At 35.8% G+C, this 21694-nt stretch overlaps 2 long non-coding RNA genes across 3 annotated transcripts; one reads left to right on the top strand and one right to left on the bottom strand.

Annotated features, from left to right (window-relative positions):
- Positions 1-659: 659 nt before the first annotated feature.
- Positions 660-4010, bottom strand: LOC140002693 (uncharacterized). Its single transcript, XR_011809926.1, has 3 exons — positions 3914-4010; positions 2224-2438; positions 660-821 (listed from the first exon to the last, which is right to left on the bottom strand). It is a non-coding gene; the product is annotated as an uncharacterized lncRNA (long non-coding RNA).
- Positions 4011-4027: 17 nt separating this feature from the next.
- Positions 4028-17780, top strand: LOC140002692 (uncharacterized). 2 transcript variants are annotated; one of them, XR_011809925.1, is made up of 3 exons: positions 4028-4127; positions 4589-4692; positions 17506-17780. It is a non-coding gene; the product is annotated as an uncharacterized lncRNA (long non-coding RNA). The 2 variants fall into 2 exon arrangements; XR_011809924.1 differs by lacking the exon at positions 4028-4127 and adding an exon at positions 4134-4483.
- The last annotated feature ends 3914 nt before the right edge of the window (positions 17781-21694 follow it).

Raw genomic sequence — 21694 nt, forward strand, 5'->3', positions numbered from 1 at the left:
GTATAACTTCTCCTTCTGTCCTCGGTGCCTCACTTCACCAGAGAGGACTCCTCAGATGTAGTTTTCCAGCTTCTTTGCAGTGACTTGGCAGCATGCAGGAGCCTGAAGAAAATTTAAGGATGTAACAAACAGTAACTTCTAGGGTTGCTCCTTAACTAACAGCTTGAGGATACACTGCCTCGTCTGTCATCAGAAGGTACGCAAAACATCCTGTTGTGCCCCTGTTTTGATTGAGCAACTGGTTTATGTCACTATCTCTGTTTAAATTTTCACTGTGTGGAAAAGGCAACAAGCAGAAGGAGGAAGTCATCTTGTTCTCTGGGGTACAATTACTGAATAGACTTTGATCAAAAGACCTTGCCCATCTGCACGAAAGGTTTAAGAAATTTCATTTATGCATCCTCAATCCAATAATCCACATAGAAGGCATTTTCAATATTATGTTATTGACAAGTGTCACACCGGTTTGCTGTATCCCTCAATGTCTTTATGATTAAATCTGGTAGAAGAAAAATTCCATGCCCTTTCCTTTGAAAGGCAGTTAGAAGGGAAGGAGATATATTTCTTTTAAAATAGCAAAAACAAGAAGATGCACCGTGGACCACTGTTGCAGCTGTAAGCAAAGCAATATGAAATCTCACATTGCATGTTTTCCAGATGTTTGATGGTAAGATCTTTCTTGCCTTGGTTTCTGAAGTGAGAAGTTTCACCAGGTGTGGAGAATTTCTGCTCTTCTACTCAACCATTGTACCATTATCCCAGGGACCAAGCGCTGATGTAGCAAACCGTCCTCTGCTTCTTAATCACAAAGATCAACCAGTCTGTAATTCAAAACACACACTGCATCACGCTAGGTAAGGGCCAGGCTTTTATTTGTATTAGTATATCAATTCTGGGATGTTATATATTTTAATACTCATTTACTAGCAATAAGTAGAACCATGCATAGAAATAACATGCTAAGCAGGTTATTTCAAGTTCTGAAAGCTGAAGTAACTTTTTGGCTTTGAAGCTGATTGCTAATGCTCTTATCTTTAAGCAAAGTGTAACAGAATCACAGAATTGTAGGGGTTGGAAGGGACCTCCAGAGATCATCGGGTACAACCCACTTACCAAAGCAGTTTCCCTAATGCAGGTTGCCCACCTAGGAATCCAGACAGGTCTTGAATATTTCCAGAGAAGGGAGACTCCACAACCTCCCTGGGCAGCCTGTCCCAGTGCTCCATCACCCTCACCGTGAAGAACTTCTTTCACATGTTGGTGCGGAACTTCCTGTGATCCATTTTGTGGCCATTGCCCCTTGTCCTGTCCCTACAGACCACTGAAGAGAAGTTGGCCACATCCCTTTGTCTTCCACACTTCAGGTATTTATAAACATCTGAGATCATTTATTGTACCTGAATAAAAAGTCATGTAGCAAGTTTTGGGGGGGGGTGGGGGGACACGACACATGGATGGATGGACGGACATAGTATTAGAGCCACAGAGAGAAGCTGAATACACACCAGGTAGTAATACGTGATTCTTATTTATACCGCATTGGCAGTGGAGATAAGCAAGGTATGAATTTGTATCTACATAACAGATATTGTATTGTTTCAGTCACAATCCTGTGACAACACCACTGAAAAAGATACTGGCAGGGGAAATGAAATTAATCCATTAATTAAACATAACTAATTAACATTAACTTCACTTTGCCAGACCACTATTGAATTATTTTTATACTGACATTACATTAGTAGGGTCATTTAACCACAGACATCTTCTTTCTTTTGCCAGACAACTAGTTCTAAGTTAGAATCCTAAACCTAGCCTCGGAAACACCTTTCCCAAAGCCAGCAGCACGGTCTAACATGCCCATGTAACCTCTCATATGATTGTTTTAAGACGTGATAAAAGCTAATAACAAGGAATAAACTGATTGTTCTGAGGCATTTGACAAAGATCAATAAGAAGAAATAACATAAAAAAAAAACAACCATCACACATGCAAAAATAAATGAGAACCTGTAGTCAGCCTTATTAGATGGCAAATTCTGCTGACTACTATGATAGAGAACTATTAGGCAGAAAACCTAGCACATGGATAATTTCACTAGTATCAATAGAATTTTGTTTATAACTGAGTTGATTTTTGCTCTCTAGTATGTAATATACACAGATTAAGTGCTAATGGAGAGCTTACTGCTGCATTAGACAAAAGGTTACTGAGAAGCTTACATTCAGCAAAAGAATTCACAATTGGGTATTGAAGTTCTTCAGCTTCTGCAATGAGTGAAGTTATGCTAAATCAAAAAAGCGAGCACCCTGTTAAGAATTTCTTCTGAAGAAATAAGTGGCAAGTATTGAATAGGATCTTTTTTCTCTTGCCTTGAATACAAAATGGTAGCTCATTTAGAAGCAATCGGACCAGGTGAGTTGACACTTGAGTCCACCTGCAAAGACAGAGAAAATGTCTTTCATATGGATGTAACAAACACTTCTGTTACTGCAAACAGACGTAATGAATTTCTCGAAACACTGGAAGACCACAAATACAGAACAGTAATAAAAAACAAATTTGATCTTCAGTACTATCCATCCTTCTTTCTCAGGCAATTTTATAAGATCATTTGAGCCACTATCTACCCTCACAGCATTTGTATTTAATTAATGTCGTTTTTTCAAGTAATGTTTTATGCAACTTAAACATGCATATCCTCCTTAACTTTCTTTTAATGTACTAGTTGAGCTAGGGAAAATACGTACATAAAGCTGATGTCAGCACAACAGAGAAGGTCATGTAGATGCTTTTGGCTCTCACCCCCAGGATTAATTTGTTGCCATGTCATCAAAATTAACAGTGGAAAAAAATACATTATTCAATCAGGAAATTATACTACTAGTGCTGAATGAATCTCCTCAAATTTATTACATACATGGATTTAATGTGTTTTTTTTTGTTTTGTTTTGTTTTTTTCAAAGACTCTGTTCAGCCAGGATTAAAATATACATATATGGAAACTTGCTTCCGCTTGCAGGTCCACATGTAATTGTTTTTCATCTCATGAACTGCTTGATATTCTGAAGAAAACACATGATATGTAGAATGTTTTCATTTTGAAAATCATCCATCAATCTTACAGTAACAACAACATATGTCTCTCTAAATACTGTAACACATTTATATTGCTTTAGCCTTACATTACACTAAATCTTTGTTGTCCTACACACTGAATTCACACCAGTAGATCATCAGCTGGTCATTTTGTTAGCTAAGCAGCACTTCATCTCTTAGTTCATTGTCAGCCTGAAAGTTAATTACACTATTGTGGTATTATATTTCTGGTATTTGGGCCTCATAAAAACATAGGGGCAAAAGCAAAGCTAGAGTTTCTGTTCCAAAAGAAGGACAGATCACTCACATTTAACGATTCTCAAATCAATATCTGCTGTTTATTTCTGTGGGAGTCCTGACATGAGTAATGCTGGTGAACAGTGCAAGTACTTGAAGAAATACAGCTAAAATACCACACACAAATTAGTGCCACCTTCTGAATCTTTACCAAACTACAGGTATCAGAAAATACTATGTAATCCTGAAATAATAGTTTTCCAGGAAAAATGTCAAATATGGACACAAAACAGAAAAAGGTTCTGTTCAGTAAATTTTTTTAGAATCAGTTACACCACTATATTTTGATTTCTGTCTTAAAATAAGAGCTTTCATTCTTACATGGTTTTTAAGGATTTCAGGAAAAGCAATAGTAATTAGGAGCCAGAGCAATTGCATCCACATAGAGCATATCCTTGCTTTACACTCCCTTATAGCTCCTGACTCTAATGAGTACAGCCATTATACTTCATTTTTTTCCTTTGAGTAAATCTAGCAAAAGTGAACATAAATTACTAACTGGTTTACTGTACTGACCTACTCACTTAAATTAAGAAGTTTTCAGATTCTTAAAAGCAATAAGATTTTTGCTGGAGCAAACAAGCAAAAAGTCATTCTCCCCAAAGAAACACATTTGTAAAGTGTACCAGGTGTAAGGAGTTAGATATGATGGCACAGCTGCAGGAGCTAGAGCTTGTTTGGGGCTGGAGAATGGTGCAGCTTGTACAAAACAAGTACTTGAACAAAAAAGGTGTAGTGTGAGAGGGAAAAACAAAGTATTGCCTAGTGATTTGTGAATAACTTATTTGTCCTCAGCACTACTAGGGTGACGTAGTAGCGGATACCTTCTAGTTTGAGTTACTCCAAATCCTAGCTGTCCTGGAAAGAAAATGGACTGGCTGACTTCTAGAAAGCAAGTCACCACACCGGTGCTAGTGACTACAACTAAGCCCTCCTGCTCTCTGAGCAGGGCAGCAGAATTTGTGTAGTTATTAACGCTTTCTAGTTCAGCCTGCTCCTAAACTGAAACATATACAAAAAGGACTGAAGGGTGATGAGCTAGTCGTTACTAAGGAGTCCTTTTTTAAAGTGTCTGATATTATGATTGTATGTACTTTTCTGCTTGCATTGATTCACTTTTTTGTTTCCTTTGTTTGGCTTTTAAAAGTAACGTTTTTAATAAGTACTAAGTGGTGGTCATTTTGTTTGTAGGTCCTGCTGGTTGCATTAGATTTTTTTCCATTCTTGCAAGTTAGAACCCTGAGAAGTTACTCAGAAGTCCTTACTGTATGAGAAGATGGGAGAGAGGCAACAAGGTTAGTAGCTTGATCAGTATCTTCTTTTTTTTTCTTTTTTTTTTTTTTTAACGCTGTGTTTCACTGTGTTTTGCAAGCGTTGCCTTTATAGTTTTGAGAGCTTCAGCATGCAGAATGACTGAACTTCATTTCCTGTGTAATGTCACAACTGATAGTATGATAGCATTCACACTAAAAATCAAAATACGCTGAGGTGATTTAGAAAACCTGGAAGTACAGGATAAAGTTGCTATTTTATCAAACTAAAAAAAAAAATTAAAAGTCTATCTGTTACATACACAAAGAGACCAAACAAAATTATCACAAGTTTTTACTTTTTTTTTTTTTTCTTTATTATCATTCTTTCCCACTTGGTAACCTATTACATTACTGTCCAGATAACTAAGTTGTGTAAAATTTTGCTGATGATAGTAATAGTGTGGTGAGCCTCTTCTTTGTGGTTGTAGTTGTCTCAGTCCAGATGAGAGAACAAGATGTTGGCCTTCAGGCTGTTTCCTGAGTTTCTGATGGGTATGGAAGTATGAGATGAATTTAAGTTCTTGTAGATAAATCAGTGTGTCCAATTTAGCTACCCTATTGTGAGAGATAACTTTTTTTATTTTCTTACTTTGTTTTCCTCAGAATGCCTTTTTTTTTTTTTTTTTTTAAGCTCTCTGAAGTCTTTGTCTTTTAAGTCTGTGATAATGACTATTTCTAAGGAAAAGGTTCAAGTGCAAGGATTCTTTAATCTTTTAGATACACGCAGCTGGTTATCACTAGTTGCCTTGTCATGTTGACACTTGTTTTGTACTTGTTGAGAAAGCTTAGTTTAGAATTTACCACTGCCTCATTGAACAATTAATTTAGAAGTAATGAAATACTGCTGCAGTAGAACATAGAGATTTAAGCTGTATAAAATGTAATGTGTGTGTAAAACTGTGTCACAATTCTATACTGTTGCTTCTGTGTTGTTTTCTTTATGATACAATAAACTTTGAAACCAGAAAGAGCTATTATTCAGGTAAATAAATAAGATGAGAACCTTTCTTGGCGATGAGTGATACTTCATACAGTTGCTACATGTGCAATTAACCTTTTACTAACTTGCCTCTAGGATGCATGCCTAAGGTTTTGAACTGAGAAACTGAATGTAGACTTTATCACAGTATGGGTTTTCATGGCTTACATGATTTACTCTGCTGAGTGTAAATGTATAAGAAAAGAGTTAAACATGTTGCTCATATTTTGCAGGATTTATCTTACTTCACAAAACATGTTCTAAATCATTTGTTTTTGTATTTTGCCTCAGCTGAACAAGGGTCACATATGTGGTCATAAAAGCATGTAAACAGGAACCTGTTTTTTTTTTTTTTTTTTTAAGCTGATCTGTAAATAGACTTAGAAATCATAGTAATACATTTTCTTAAAGTAGTAGTTAAAAAAGAACAACTTCTTGACCTGATTGTAGAAGACTAAAAAATTATTGTAGTTTCTTCATTTTATGACTATTAGTATAGGTGTCCTATGCAGCAATTACTTGTTATAAATAGATATTTTTGTGGACGCGAAGATGTATTAGAAATGTAGTGTTTCTTTGAAACAACCTAGCAGTGTATCTATATCAGACAACTATCGCAGATTTTCAAAATTTCTGGCTTTGGTAAAGCAAAGATATTCCAACATGGTGTAATGGATCTTACTGTGCAGGCACAGTGAAAACAGGCGTGATTTGGCCAATTATGTTATGCTACTATCTCCTGATGTCGTAGCTTATGAAGCTGCTTATAGGCTTCTCATTGACACTGGTCATATAGGAGGGTACAGGTTTCATTAGTACTTTCTTTTTTTTTTTTTTTTTTTTTTTTTTTTTCCTTTTCTCTAATCAGGCAGTCATTGCTTTCTGGAGACCAAGACTGAACAGACTTGGCATTCTATATCTAGGTGGCTGTTACAAGGTGTATGATTTTCTGTTTACTCTGTTTTGGTATGTGCCCTTTTATATACTTTTATTCTCATTTTTTCACAGGCTTCTGTTGTCTTTTCCATGCTTAAATATATCTGCTTTGCCATATATTCTGGATAATACAAAACATTTATGTTTATCATGAAATTAATACTGAGTCATATGAGAATTGTAATCTCATTCTTGAGTACATGAACCTGAAATCTTATCTGCTGTAACAATGAAAAGGTGAAGTTACAATGAAACATCCTTGTTGATGCTGAGCTAGGGTTTCTAACTTTCTTTGTATCAGAGCTGAAAATTATAGAAAGAGAAAATGTTGCTCTGTTATTTCTCTAGACAATTCAAGGTCCAGCCTCAACAATTCAGAGATATTTTTGAGTAACACTGTGAGGTTCATTAAAACTAAGAGATCTCTGTATAGCTCGTTATAGTAGACTGCTGTTCTCATATGGGGGATTTTTTGTATTTTACACATAAAATAATGCAGAAGTTGATAATGGACCTAGAGAATTGCACTGCATAGCCTCTGCCTCGTGTTTTGTCCAGTCTGTGAAACTAAGGGTTCAGGGTCCTGTAAGAGGAGTTTTGATATATACACACAGTTACTGTTGAGCAAGGAATTTAATTTTCTGACCTTTGAATAGCTCTCTTTGCATCCTAAACTGTCATTTTATGTAACTGTGTTATAGGAATAGGTCATTTTTCATGAAGTTAGGACTCATTAATTCTGTTAAGTGCAGTGATGTGTGAGATGACGGCAGTATTCCATGCCAAGTAGTATATGAATTCTGAGAAAGGGATGCTGCAGCATTATTTGATGTCCAAAGCCATTTTTTAATTAGAAAGCAGAGCAGTAATGATACAATGATAGTTTTGACCAAGGAGTTGATAGATTGGGCCTAGCATCACTGGCAGCAGAGAGTGTAGAATACAAATGGTTAAGGTTGAAAGAGACCTCTGGAGGTCATTTGCTCCAACCCCCCTGCTCAAGCAAAGACACCCACAGCAGGTTGCTCATGTCCATGTCCATGTGGCTTTTGAAGATCTCCAAAGAGGGAAACTCTACGGTGTTTCTGAGCATCCTGTGCCAATACTCTGTTACCCCACGTTAAAGCACCTCCTGATACTTAGAGCTTGCGTTCCAGTTTGTACCCATTACCTCTTATCCTGGCACTGAAAAGAGTCTGTCTGTTGTCTTTGCACATTCCCTGTAGGTATTTATACATATTTATGAGATCCCCCCTGAGCCTCACTTTCATCAGGATGAAAAGTCCTGGTTCCCTCAGCCTGCCCTTGTAGGAGAGGTGTTCCAGTCCCTTGATCATCTTGGTGAGTTGGACTCTTTCCAGTAGTTCCACAGCAGAGGTAAAAAAAAAAAAAAAAAAAAAAGTGTAATAGAGGTAAATGTCCATAGTGGAGGTAAAATAGCAGAGGTAAAATTCTGATATTTGTCTTCTTACAGTGTCTTCTCAAATTCTGCAAACCTCATGAAAGCTTGCTAATAAGCAGATGCTAGCTACATACTGGATTTCTCTACTGCTTTTTTTTTTTTTTTTTTTTTTTTGTTAGAGATTCCTACCTATACAGTAGTTTTATTTGCTTGCATGTCACTTTACCAGTTGGACAATAACAATGGTTCATGTGCTTTAATTTGGAGAAGTACTAAAGCACTTCTTGTATCTTTTTCCCCATCCTCAATCAGAAATTGAATTATGTTCTAATAGTGAATATGTTCATTGAAGAAATCAGTATTAATTCATGTTAAATGTTAACACAAACTCTCAACAGTCTTCAAATCACATAACCACTATGAGCACTCTTCTAGATTCACAAATCCTTTAGGTTAAATTGAAAAAAAAGAACACCACCAAAAAAAAAAAACAAAAAACAAAAAACACACAACTTTTTCAATGTCAGATGATACTTTTTAATTCTTGTTACTTCAATATATTCCTTTAAATCCTTGAAAGAGATAGACACTATAAAGTATTTCACTTTAAGTTTAAAAACATGAGATTAATTTCAGGGCTGCCATCTTTGTAACTTTCCTTGCGAATATAAAACATTTTTACTAAACCTGAAATGTATTTTCCAAAACAAAGAATATGGCTAATTGCTGGGGTGGGCCTCACTGTTGAAATGTTGCAGTTTATGCAATACTTAAAAGGCATTCCAAAACTCATTTTATTGAATATAAGTTATGGTCCTCTCTGAGTTAAAAAAAAAAAAAAACGATTTCAGCAATTGCCTTGTGTGACTTCACTTCTCCTTCCTTGGATAATGACATCAGAGATTTTTTTGTGATACTCAAGGGGGATTTCCCTTAGGGAATTTCCTGTATCAGAAAGCAAGTAGATGGATAAATCTGTAGAGCAGAGTACAAGCAGGTTTCTTGAAAATATGCTGACTCAATGTCTTTTAAATTCTTGGTTTGTCTTTTTATATGCCTGAAAAATACTTGAGAACCAATCAGAAAATACATCCCTCAAGGGAAGCAGAGATTTTGCATCTGAATTAAAGTGGATGAAGTAAGAAGGCAAAAGGTGACTCATCCATTCGCGCATGTCACAAACTCACTGTAGATTAGCTTTGCCTTTTTTCTTAAGTGTTAGAAAAATGCAGTCTTCTGGAAGGCATACTTTTGTTTGCCTCAATGTTACAGGTTAAATGCAAGCATCATCTTTTAAAGACTAATTTTTACATTGTGTGTAGTAGAACAGCTACTTATGTCCTTCAAAGTCCTTAAATTTGTGTTGATGTGAAAAGGATTAAATCTTTCAACAGGGAAATAAATAAAGAAAAGCTGATAAACCAATTAAAAACAGCATGTGGGGATTTCTTTAGAAGGTCTATGTATTATGGCATAAAAATGTCATTAAGCACAGTATGGAACTGCAAATGGAAATAGTTCTGCGGTAGCACAATAATAGAGAAGTAGTTGGAATTAAAGTGGGTGAAGAACACAGATTAGTCCTCCTGGAAGAGCAAGGAAAAAATTGATACATTCAAAGCTATAAGGGCATAATGGAAAAGTACTGTGTTTCACCTGATGCAGTACTCCTGAAGGAAAAATGTTTCTCAAAAGTGTGTTTTTGACATACTTTGTTAGACCTCTTGCTAATAGAATCGAGAGGTGACCCTGTTCTTGCATAGTTCAGCAAGTCTCTGTTCATATGTGCAAGTCTGAAGCTGTGAAATAGTTGGATGAAATGTAAATATCAGTAAGTGGCATTGAAAGAGCAATTCAAAAATTCAAACAAAATATGTGTCCTTTAGCTGAATTAAGCTCTGGATCTAAATTTGGAGAGTGGCTTTCTTGTTTAAATGGAGAAATAAGCTTTCAGTGCCAAATTCTTTTGAAGTTCAGGTAAGTTCAGATCATCTAAGTCATGCAGCTGTAAAAATTTTATGAGTAATAACATAAGAAGGATGAATAATATAAGAAAGTGGTGCTTACAAAAGTGATAAAAGGTACTATCCTTGCCCCTTAGATTTTGCAATCAAAATTAAACTGACATGACTTACTGATAATAAATACTTCCAGTGTAGATCTGAGCACAGAAGTGGCTGGTAGAGGTGTGTTTTTTGTTTGTTTGTTTTCTAGTCTGCTATCTTTCAAATAGCCACAGAAAAGTGAAGGTAAAGAGGATTAAGGGAAGAATGCTTATACTTACCTATGTCAGTTTGTAAGTGGTTCAAATATCAAGCCTAGCCCATTTTATTTTGACAGGATTACTTCCATGCAGTTAATTTTCCTATCTACCCTTCATGCTACAAGCATGCTGTATTATGATGATGTAGATGTCACTGTAATTCTAAAGCTGTAGAAGGACCCATCCTTCAGTGTTAGTGAGTTGTTGGCTTAGAGTGGAAAGACTGAAATATCTTTATCAGCTGATCCTTCAGCTAATTGTCCTTCCACTTCAGAACACTTCTAAGTATAAGTTCTGCACTGGCAAATACATTTAATGACTTTGTTACTGCTGAAATGCCAAAGCTTTCTTTAATATCCCCTTTAGTGACTGATTTTACTTTTTCACACTGTGTATGATACACTCGAAAGGAAAACTGCAACTGTGAATCCTTGTCATCATTCTCCAATGGCTGAGGGAGGGTTTAGCTAGTTGTCACCTTGCTTTCCTGTGTCAACTCACCTTGCTTTCCTGTGTTGCTCTGCATAACAAGGCAGAGCTTGTTAATACCATGAATTCTCTTCTCCATTATCCAGGTAGTAAAGCATATAGTTTCCAATGGCCTTTATTTCTGGGTTTTGGAGGACAAGAATTTGTCTTCCGGTGTTCCTTCTCCTGACCTTTGAATTAATAGTTTTGTCCCCCTTTTTCCCTTTCTTTTGGGTGGGTGGGGAAGGTGTTGGGACAAAGACCCATCTATGATCATTTGGGAAGGAAAAAAATGAGAAGTGGAAGAATCATGAAGAAACTTGCCACAGCAAAAAAGATTAGTGCTCTGGAAACAGTTAAAATACATCTGTACTTCAGCAGCTTATTAGAAAACTACAGTTCTTCATGAAAAATTCCAGATAAATTAAAAAAAAAAAAAAAAAGTGAATCAGCCCTCCTTGGGTTCTTTGTTGCTAAGCCCTTAACTGTCTAGCAATATTTTTAATTTATAATATTTCTCATATTTGTGGGGGGTGACTATAAGATGGACTTGAAGTTTAAATCTTAGTTGGAATTTTCAGTTTTGAAATCAATAAACAATCATTTGTTCTTTTACTTCTTTTGAAGCTGTAGCAAATTATTGAGGTAATTCTCTGTTAAAAGTATTCCAAAATGCCTGATAACTCAGAGTAAGGATTGGTATTACTATGCAGTGAAGGTAGATGGAATATGGGCAAAGCAGATGTCAGCAAGTACAGGTTGATTGCTCTTTCTCTCTCCCTCCCTCTATCTTCACTTGCCCCTTCCTTCTTTGAGGTAGTGCTGACTATAGTTCTAAACCAAGTATGTCCTCAAATTGTGGCATGCATTTCTCCGAAACATTTATAAGTTCAATTGAGTAACAAAAGTAATGTGATTACAGTAATGATGACAAAAATTATATCTCTGTATAGCTTGCTAAATAAGTAGCATATTTGATACGGAAAAGTACCTCTATCGTTACTTGATCTATGCTCAAAGAACTACAGTTATCTATAGGAAATACTTGAGTACCACTCCATTTCTATACATTTTCTGTTTATAAAATTTGAAGTATATGTAATTTTATTTTTTTTTTCTTCTCATGTATGCTTTTGCATTTTGTATTGCTAGGGAAATTGTGTAAAAGGAAAACCTGTATTTCTTAACCAGTATCTTACTTTTTTCTTTGAAATTCTTTTTCCCAGAGATGACATTGAAATAATCAAGGGCTTTATTTCAGATAACATCCCAATTACTCAACAGTATTCCTTTCTTTTAATTCAACAAGTCAGACTTTTCACCATGCAAAATAGCATCTCGGATTATTTCTGAAAGAACATATGCTCTAAACAGTGACTTATGAAGGATAACTTAAAATGTTTTAGTTAATATGTGCATGTACCTATCGCACAAAATATTAAACAGAGGAGACATAATACTTTAATTTTGTACTCTTTATTGTTTTAAAGACTGTAGAAGGGCTCCTTTACTTTTAAATTAGTATTAGATGCTTTTAGAGCTGAAGTGGTAGCAAGAGCCTAAGCTTCCCTTCACTGTTTTCCAGATATGAACTAAATAATGAGTTAATAATAATGAGCTAAAATAATCCAGCAAGCCATTACGTTGGTTTTTTTTTGTTTGTTTTTACACCCAGTTGTTTTATTGCTTGGATGCAATAAAACATATCTTTGTTAGTGCTTTCATTAGTAGTATCTCATATATGAGTTTTCTTTGTCACCAAACTGGACAAATATTTCACTGATGAATTCTACAGTTAGCAGCAAATTGTGTTTTTCATGAGCATAAACTGACAGAGGGAAATCGGGTAACTTTGCATCTGGCCACCTGCTGGGGATCAGGCAATACTCTTGATTCATATTATTATTCTGTCTTGTTAATGTCTGGAGAACAGTCTGCTTTGTGTTTTCCATACACAGAAAATAAGCCCTCTGTTTTTGGTCAGGAAAGCGTAGTTTGGAATAAGGGATACCAATAGGAAATGAAATTGGGAAATATTGATATCCAAACAAGGGTGAGCTGGTAAAAGGATGTACTTTTAATCTTTTAAGACCAAACCTCATAGTAAAATTGCAGAATTCTGTACATTACAGAAACTTCTCTAAATATATCAGAATTTCTAAATGGTCTGTATTTGTTACGATGCATTTAGATGCCACTGTCTAGAGGTTAGTTTTGCATGAGACATACAGTGAAAATGCCACTCTTCTACTGTAGTTAAAGTTAGAGGTAGCCTTAATTAAAAAACAGTGTGTGCTCAGTGCCTTCATCATCCCAATGTCTTCTTTCATTGGGGGCTGGGATTTAATAAGCAGAACACATTGTCAAACTTGAAGTGAATATGCTTTCATTTTTTGAAAGAATGCTTTTTTTTAATTTTATTTTGTGAGCTTTACTAGACCTATTTTTCCACTTATGTGTCAAAAGAGCTGAAGATTGTGAAGCCTGCACAGTTTAACTCTTTGTGAGAATGCGCGAAGAGTAATTAAGCACAAAGGGGAAGATGCTAAGGAAAATCGGTTTTCTGTTCAGTTTGATTGGCAACGTAGGTATTGGGACCTGACTTTGCTCTAAGTTTCCATTGAGAGATTATCAGAAATTTTGAAAAGGAATGACATCAGAGATTTGGGTCCAAGCAGTTAGAAGATTGCTTTTGTTTGATGTGAGAATGTAAAAAGGAAGAACTAAAATAAGCTGCTTTGCGTACCCCATATCACTTTTTCTCCCTGCCTAGTTTCTTTCACTAGTTTCTAAATAATATTTAAGGTATAGTCTCTCAGTCACTTGAAAAAAAGTTGTTTTTTTTTCCTTTTTTTTCTGAAAGTGAATGGATCCGAAGCTCTGGCTTATCTTTCTTGTTTCCCCGTGACACCTAGATGCAAATAAATTTGCCCTTGGATTTTAGTGCTGCCACAGGAATTTTCTTCTTTTATTTTTTTTGGTGGCTACAGCCAGTTCAACTGGGCTGTTGCTGTTCTAAACTTCACAGTGTATTCAGGGGAGCAAATGATGCTCCCACTATCAGCAGCTGCAAGTTTTACTAGTAGTCAGAGTGAAAATAAAAGAACTGCTGAAGATAGTATTAAACTCGGCATTTCTCCCTGGAGCCTATTTCTGCAATGGTACAAGTCTACCAAATAGGTCTAAATTTCTAAGAGAGGCTCAAATGAGGTGGGCTGTCATATCTATTTTAATAAATGTTTGAAACTGCCTTGGAACAAAACCAAGATTTTCAGAATTGTCTTATGTTCCATTTGACACAAAATTCATAGATAACTTTTTTTCTCATCGCATTTTGTTTAGAAATGCCATCCTGAACCTTGTGCACAGTATTTTTCTTCAAATTGGAGCTTTCAGAAAACATTAAGATTCTACTGAAGCAATTTTGAGTATGTCTGTTTGTTTGTGGGGTGGAAGGCTAGAGGAAATGTTTTTGAATGCTTTTGAGCAGCTGTAAACTGATTCCTATGAACTACCAATTCCTGAGTCCTAGTGTTCTGATTAGGAGGAATTCATCTGTGGAATCTATGGCTCTTCTAACATATGTATAGAAAAGGAAATAAAGAAGTTCAATGAATGACTGTTCTTTTCAAAGGGGTCAATAAGGTAACAGGAACATATTAATTGTAAATACTTCATAACACCTCTAAAACCACATATTTTTTTAGAATCTAAGCATAAGCAATTTTGTTTTCTTAGTTATTTTCCAGGTTCAGTGTAGTATGTGAGTATTCAGGAGAGAGAAAATCCCTCTTAAAAACGAACAACCAAAAAAAAAAAAAAAAAACACAGAAAAAGTGACACAACCAAAACAATATATTTTTGTTGGGAGATATTAGTATTCCAAGCTACTTCAGAAGGATATTGCTGTTTTCCTTTTGTGACCTATGCAAGACAGTCAGTGGCAGAACACCATTTGTCCCACCTGAAGTACAACTTTGTCATATGGAGTTGTATTGGTGATGGCAAAGATTAAACAAGTTCAGTGGGTTGTCGTTGTTCCAGTGAAACATAGTCTTTTGCTAAGGCTTCTCTCAGTTACAGTTTGGGAAAGCAGCTTGCTTCATATTCTGTTTTTACAGCTTTGAATCTCTATCTTGTTTTACATGGTGATGTATACTTAATTATCATTGTTTTGTTTTGTTTTTTTTAAATAAATTCCATGATGAGACATTAAAAAAATATTCTCTTCAAGGACTCTCTACCCTTGAGGGAGTCAATAGCTCCTCCTAATGTAGTGTTATCTGCAAATTTATTTAGTATGCATTTGAGTTTCATCCAGACTGTTTATAAAAACAGTAATGAGAACTGACCCTAAAATGGAGGTCTGCAGTACCCAACCAGTGACTGGCTGCTGGCCTGTTGTAAGCCTGTCACTGAGTGTTAGTACATCTAGTTGGTCTAATGAAAAAATTCCTGTGCAACAGCAGTGTATATTTATGTGGGTGTGACAGAAAGCAAGCTCACTTTCTGTGGAGCATCTGAAATATGGAAATGAGATACTGAAGTGAATGGTCTATTGCCTTATTCTCATGCAGTACATTAGTAATGAACTTCACTTTTTATAGCTGGAACAACTCCAGGCAGCTAAGGCTGGGGTTTGTTTTTATTTTTTATGTAAGTTTATATATGATATGTATAAATATATACATAAAAGGCTAAGAGATTGATGGTTAAGAGCGTAGGCTTTTTATTGGAAAATGGAGACAGATATACTTATCTATATTTGATAGTTTAAGGACTTTCTTGGGAGTCTTCATCTGTTCAGATTAGTACTATCTCTTCCAATATTTATATATTGAGCAAATAAGCAGTGTCAAGTGTTCTAGACAAATGTAATACTGCCTGGATCTAGCAAATACCTTCTTTAAACAAACATGTTTTTAAACTGAGAAGATTCTTTACAGAAAAAAACAGCAATGCTTTCTTTGCAAATACTGAAGCTTCAAAAAGTGTTGTAAACTGTAGCTTATATTTTAACATCAAAGAGTTACAGTTTGGGTTTACTGTGGGAACTGATATGCCCACCTCTCTACAAATAATTGCCTTGTACACTGACGTGCCTGTAGGCTATGGTCAAAACATTTACTTAAATAAACATAGGTATTCCATTTCAGTTCTTGTAATGTTTTCATTAGACACGCTGCATATTTCTGGCCTAACAGCATCTGAATGAAATCTTACATGTAGAATTATAATTTACTGTGATAAATAGGAGGTTTTGTTTTCAGAGATCAGAGGCTCTTCTCACATCATGAGCTGGCTGATGCAAACATCTTGCAGTTGTAAGCAGCTAGGCTCCTGCCTAGTCCCCAGCTTTTACTTTTCCACAGTAAGGAGCTGACTCCATGCTTGCTTGCTTCGTTTTTAAATCTGCAAGACAGTCTGTCCAGGCATGAATAAGGGAGCGTCTTAGTAGCTCATTTTGTCATGTGGAAGTTTTTGCATTATATTTTCATTGCTTGTTTCAATACCTGTTTTTTTCCTCAGTGTTTTACAGTTATTTACTAAGCAAGAGAGAAGGGATGCCACAGAATATAATTTCCTTTATTTCAGTGATGTTTGTTAATTGTGATGTGCAAAACCTAGATTTTAATTGTAATTACTGTGTGTGAACATGGGAAGAGAATCACAAGAGCAGGCATGCGGTAAAAGTAAGCTTACTCTTTCTAAAACTGAACAGTGGCTGCTGATGTATCTGATTTCCCAAGCCAGTGTGACATTGATTGTCCCATTATTTGATAGCTATATCATGGAACTAGAGGACTCCTTATGATGCTTCAGGGTAAAATAAAGCAGTTTAGGAATGGTGTCATTATTCTCCTCTCTCCCACGCTGCTTAACTCTGGTAGGACTGTAACAACTGAACCTTCATTGAAGATTTTGACAGGATGATCATCTGTAAATGGAAAATGGGCATACTTTAAATTCTGACAATATAAGAAAACTGCCAACCTAAATAATGAAGAGGGTCACGCATTGTCAGTATTGCAATAACATTCATATTCTGTGGCAGTCAAGTTGCTGTCTATGGCAGTATAGGTATAGTTTTCTTATGGAGCTATGGGCTTTTCATACTTATTTTTATGACACTTAGGGGGAAATGAGGCATGTAAGAAGGCCTTTCTGTATGGTCTGGTCCTACCATGTTTTTTTCTTAGACTAGTGCCTGTTCTTCCAGAAGTTATTCTAAGGTAAAGAGAACAAAATGTCTATAACTTGTTTATTGATTTGTACATACAGCTGGTAAAGAAATGGTCTTCTCATTTCAGGAGGTAAAAATAAGACTTCATTTTTTGAACAATGAGAAAATATGGAAGGCTTAAAAATTCACAGCAGAGATGCACAACATGTCTTCTCAAAATTGCAAAGCTTATTAATTTATTTTGGACACTGAAATCTGTGCTGGACTCTAGCAGCCCCAGCAGCAAAAGACAGAAGCAACCATGTTTCACATCTGTTCTGTGCCTTCTTACCTCTGAATACCAGTGGAATAAATGAGCAGATTCTTCAAATGGTTAAGTTAAAACTGGACATCAGTGCTGTTATTCAGAAAAGCACGATCACAGAAAGCTTTTCAGTCTTTCAGACCAACATATCCACAGCTGATGCCCCTAGCAGGGGAAGGTTTTAGGAAACAAGAATTTCTTTTAGCCCCATGCCTCTGAAAAGCACTTAATTCTTTAGCTTCTCATTTTCTTTCTCTAGGGAACTTGTATTATAAAACAGAAGAAAAACAACAACAACAACAAAAATCTCCAGAGCCTTCGAGTGCTCTGTTTCCTTCATGCTTGATGCAGAGGATTATGCTGTGAACTCACAATGATTGCATCTGGATTTATACTTCTGTATTTTTTATATTTTAGTTTTGATTGCAGTATTGACTTCCATCTGATCAAAGCCTCAGTCACACTGTTAGTTAACCCCATCGCTACTGAAATGGTAAATTAAACAGAAAATCTGCTAACTGCTTACAAAAGCCTTTTACCACTCTTTAAGAAGCCTTAAATGTGCAACTCAGTTTGTCTGTTCAGCATGTATTGGATTTGCTTTTGTCATTTGCTATGTACTCTTAGTCTCTTCAGAGATGGGGAATATTTTCCCCAAGTGGGTACGAGGCTGTCTTTTTGATTTTGGTATTCTTAACCCTGGTTGGGCTTTTTTGTAAGGAGAAGGGACTGACAGGAAAAAAAAATGGTCATAGAGTCTATTTGATTTTTATCTGTTTCTGAAATTAACATAGAAAATAATCTTCAGATAATCTTCAGTGTATTGCCCTAAATGTACTGTGGTTCTGTATCTTTGTCTGAAACAGAATTTTGGCAAGGGACCGATGAAAGACGAAGATGGGGAGGAGGAAAGAGTAACTGGGACAGTTGATCAAAGTGTATCAATTCATAAATAAGGAATGTAGCATGTTTTGAATATCTGAGCTTGTAGCTTGAACCCCTGGGAAGGCTGGACTGCAATGATTGCTGCAACATCTCGGATGATAAACTGGCATGGTAAAGAACTTGTTTCGTAAGAAAAGAAATACTTTGTGCTACCTTATAGTAGAAGTAACTTTTGCATTTTGGGGGAGTTCAGTTCAAAAACTGCATTTGTCTCTGCCTATCAGTTTTCTGCCATATATTCAAGTTTCCATGTTTTTATCTCTTATAGTATGGAAAGGCAAATTAGGAAAAAAATCCTGCACTGAATCACAGCAAAGAGCTGTGGGCTTTAGGCTGTGTGTTGTGCATGTGGGTTTTGTTGGTTTGTTTGTTTTAAATACAAGAGTAGAGCTTTTATATTAGACTGTTAGGGCTATGAAGCAGCTGCTAATATTCATCCTAAAAATTACCAAGTGTTGGAAAAGTTTGCTTTCCCATCTTTCAGTGCTTGCATATCTCATTTAAATCTGCTGCCTTTGTGGGGGAGCAGGGACACTGGATTCAAAAGCAGTTGTTAACCAAATCTGTTGCTGGGATGTCCCTGCATTGTTTATGAACACCTGTCATCCCAACTTGTTCTTACTTGCTATGTTTTAGAGTCTTTTTCTTTAAGCGGTGTTGATAAGATTACAGAAGGATAGTTTGCAACAAGTATGTTCCAAATTTATCCCAGTAATTGTAGATTTATTTGCCTAATTTACTCTCAACATTTATCTAAGGGAGTATATTATTTTTTTTAAGGTACATAACAGCTAAAAAGCAAATGGTGTGAGCAGTCATGTAAGCAAGCCTCTTAACCATTCTACACATAATACCTTCCTTGGTTTTAGAGTACAGCAGCAATTGATTTCATTTTTAAACTTCAAAGCATTTTTGTCCTGCCATGGGACATAGACACAGAACTAGTTATGAACACATGACAGTTGAATCAGTCAAACTTCATTTTGTGATGTCCTCTCAGAATAAGCTAAACCAGCATGTCTGTTTTGTAGATTATTCTTTTAATGTAGCTCAGACTTGAACATCAGTCCTTTATCTTCTCTTCTTTCTCTAACTATACTGCGTGTTAAAATTCTATCCGTGTCACCAGAGTGTATGCATAGGTTTTCCATTTGTCATTGAGAATGGAGATTCAGATTTTTTATTATTATTATTTTTTATTGTAGTGGTGGTGGTCTTTTTCTTGGTGTTAATGGTTTGTGTTCGTTTGTTTTAAATAAAAGCTGTGTGTTGCTATTAGGATATAAGAACAAAATGATTGCTCTCCTCTGAATACTGGAAGAGTGATAAGATGCTGAAAACAGAAAATAAGCGGTTTAACAAATACTAGTTCAGGTAGTTTATTTCAAGTAGTGCAGGAAGAGAGGGAGAAGGATGAAGAGAAGAGCTGCTTCAGCATTTCAGCAAATTGTAATTGAATGTCCTAAAAAGGTGAGTTGGTAATTTTTATTTTTTATTTGAAGTCTGTGGTCAAAATTTTCAGTGATGCCAATGACTTAAGAATTTCCATCACCTTTGAAAACGGATCACTTCGGTTTCCATGTTTACGATAAATTGTAATCTCTAAGGTTTTAGGGAAAGACTACTCCTACCTGATTGAGTATGCTGGAGTATATTGAGTATGCAGACCACACAGAAAGGTGGTCTGTGACTACATCATGCAGACTGTCTTGCTGTTTCTTCTAAAACAGGGAATTTTTCACTGTTGTAGGTGACACAGACAGCTACTAATATTTTTCTTAGTTATGTAGTTCTTGAAGCGAACAATTTCAGAGCCTTAATGTCACAGGCACCAAGAAAGAGCTGCTGAACAGAAGGCTTTTTCAACCTTCAGGTTATCTGTCAGACTTCTGTTTGAAATAGTGCCTCAACCCACCTGGTGGCACTCTGTAGATACTGATTATTGGTTGCTGAGATGGTACAGGTTTCTCCAGGATTCTTTAAAAATAGGTGTTAATTTAGGGCACAGAATCATCCTGAAAAGTAGCTTTCCCTTAAGATGATTTTTTCTACTAATTTGTGTATGAAGTTCTGATGTTCAAACTGTTTCTTTACTCGTTTCCTGATGAATGTGTTTAAGTATTTGCTTAATTCAGCTGTAGGATTTTGCAGTTCATCAGAAAGAATAGCTGAATGGATTTTCCACTGAAGATCAGACAGGAATTCTGCTTAAATTTTTCCAGTTTTTTCCTTTATTTGTTAATATTCTATAGAAAGTTCTTGTCTGTCATACTCAGCCCTGGATCTACTAGAATATACTCATATTGATCCTGCGTGTGTGTGTGCTTTTTATTCTTTACCATTTTCTATCTCCGTAAAAAAATTTTACATCTTGAGTTTTAATGTAGACATATGACTATGCAGACGTATGACTACTAATAAACTGACAAATGTTCATGTTAACAAGACAGGCTCTCCTGTAGCAAGTAGAATGTCTTAATTATTAATTGACAAGGAAAACTCTTAATTAACAGAATTCCTCAAACATGCGTTATGAAGCTATGCTTAGGCATTATGTAGTCACTGGTATGAAATCAGAATCTGAGGATAACAGACTATATTTAGGTGCTAAGAATAAGAGTAGATTAAATCTATCTATTAGTAATAAAAAATTTCCTGCAAGGTACATGTTTTTGCTAAAACACGTTATTTCAGTAACTTTGCATTCTTTACACTTCATAGGCTGATGCACAATCCAAGATCTAATTATGAACCAGAAGGCTTATAATGTTCAGTACTTTCTAGGATCTATATTTAGTGGATAGAAAAAGAAGATTTCTGTGTTTGTTGTTTGTTTTTGTTTGTTTGTTTGTTTTGTGTTTTTTGTTTGTTTTGTTTGTTTTTGTTTGTTTTGTTTGTTTTGTTGTTGTTTTTTCATATATTTGTTCATTTAGAGAAGGAAGTGATTGTCTGCTCTGCCCTGCAACTATATCCCTCCCTTAGATGGAAAGGGCATAGTTCAGGGGCTCACAGAAAGGTGATGAATATTTTAATTTATTATCCAGGATATCTGGAGCACTGAGTAGGGATAGGTTATTTGTTGGATTCTGAAATAGATGGGGCAAGCAATAAATTTTTCCTTTGTTTTCAAAGGTATTTCTAAATCTGAACTCTAAAGCTTGTACCTTTTAATATTTCGCATCCACTATAATGAGCTACCTGGTGTTACTGGAAACAGTGGTTTCCCACGGCACCCTGTATGAACAACACCACCTTCACAAACAGATATGTCATTTGAACTGATGACAATTCAAGAAGAAAAGAAAATTAGTGGCTCTCTGAAGGTCACACTGAGCCTGATTTTCGTACTTTGACATACTTTGATGAGTGATGTTGGGCAAGTTATTTCCCCCGGTCTGTGCTTTGATTTTTTTTTTCCTGTTGTAGTTTAACCCTAGCAGGGAGCTTAGCACCACAAAGCTGCTTGCTCACTCTCCCCATATGGGATGGGGAGAGGATGAGAA

The sequence above is a fragment of the Anas platyrhynchos genome, chromosome 5 (assembly GCF_047663525.1).
Source record: "Anas platyrhynchos isolate ZD024472 breed Pekin duck chromosome 5, IASCAAS_PekinDuck_T2T, whole genome shotgun sequence".
NCBI lineage: Eukaryota > Metazoa > Chordata > Aves > Anseriformes > Anatidae > Anas > Anas platyrhynchos.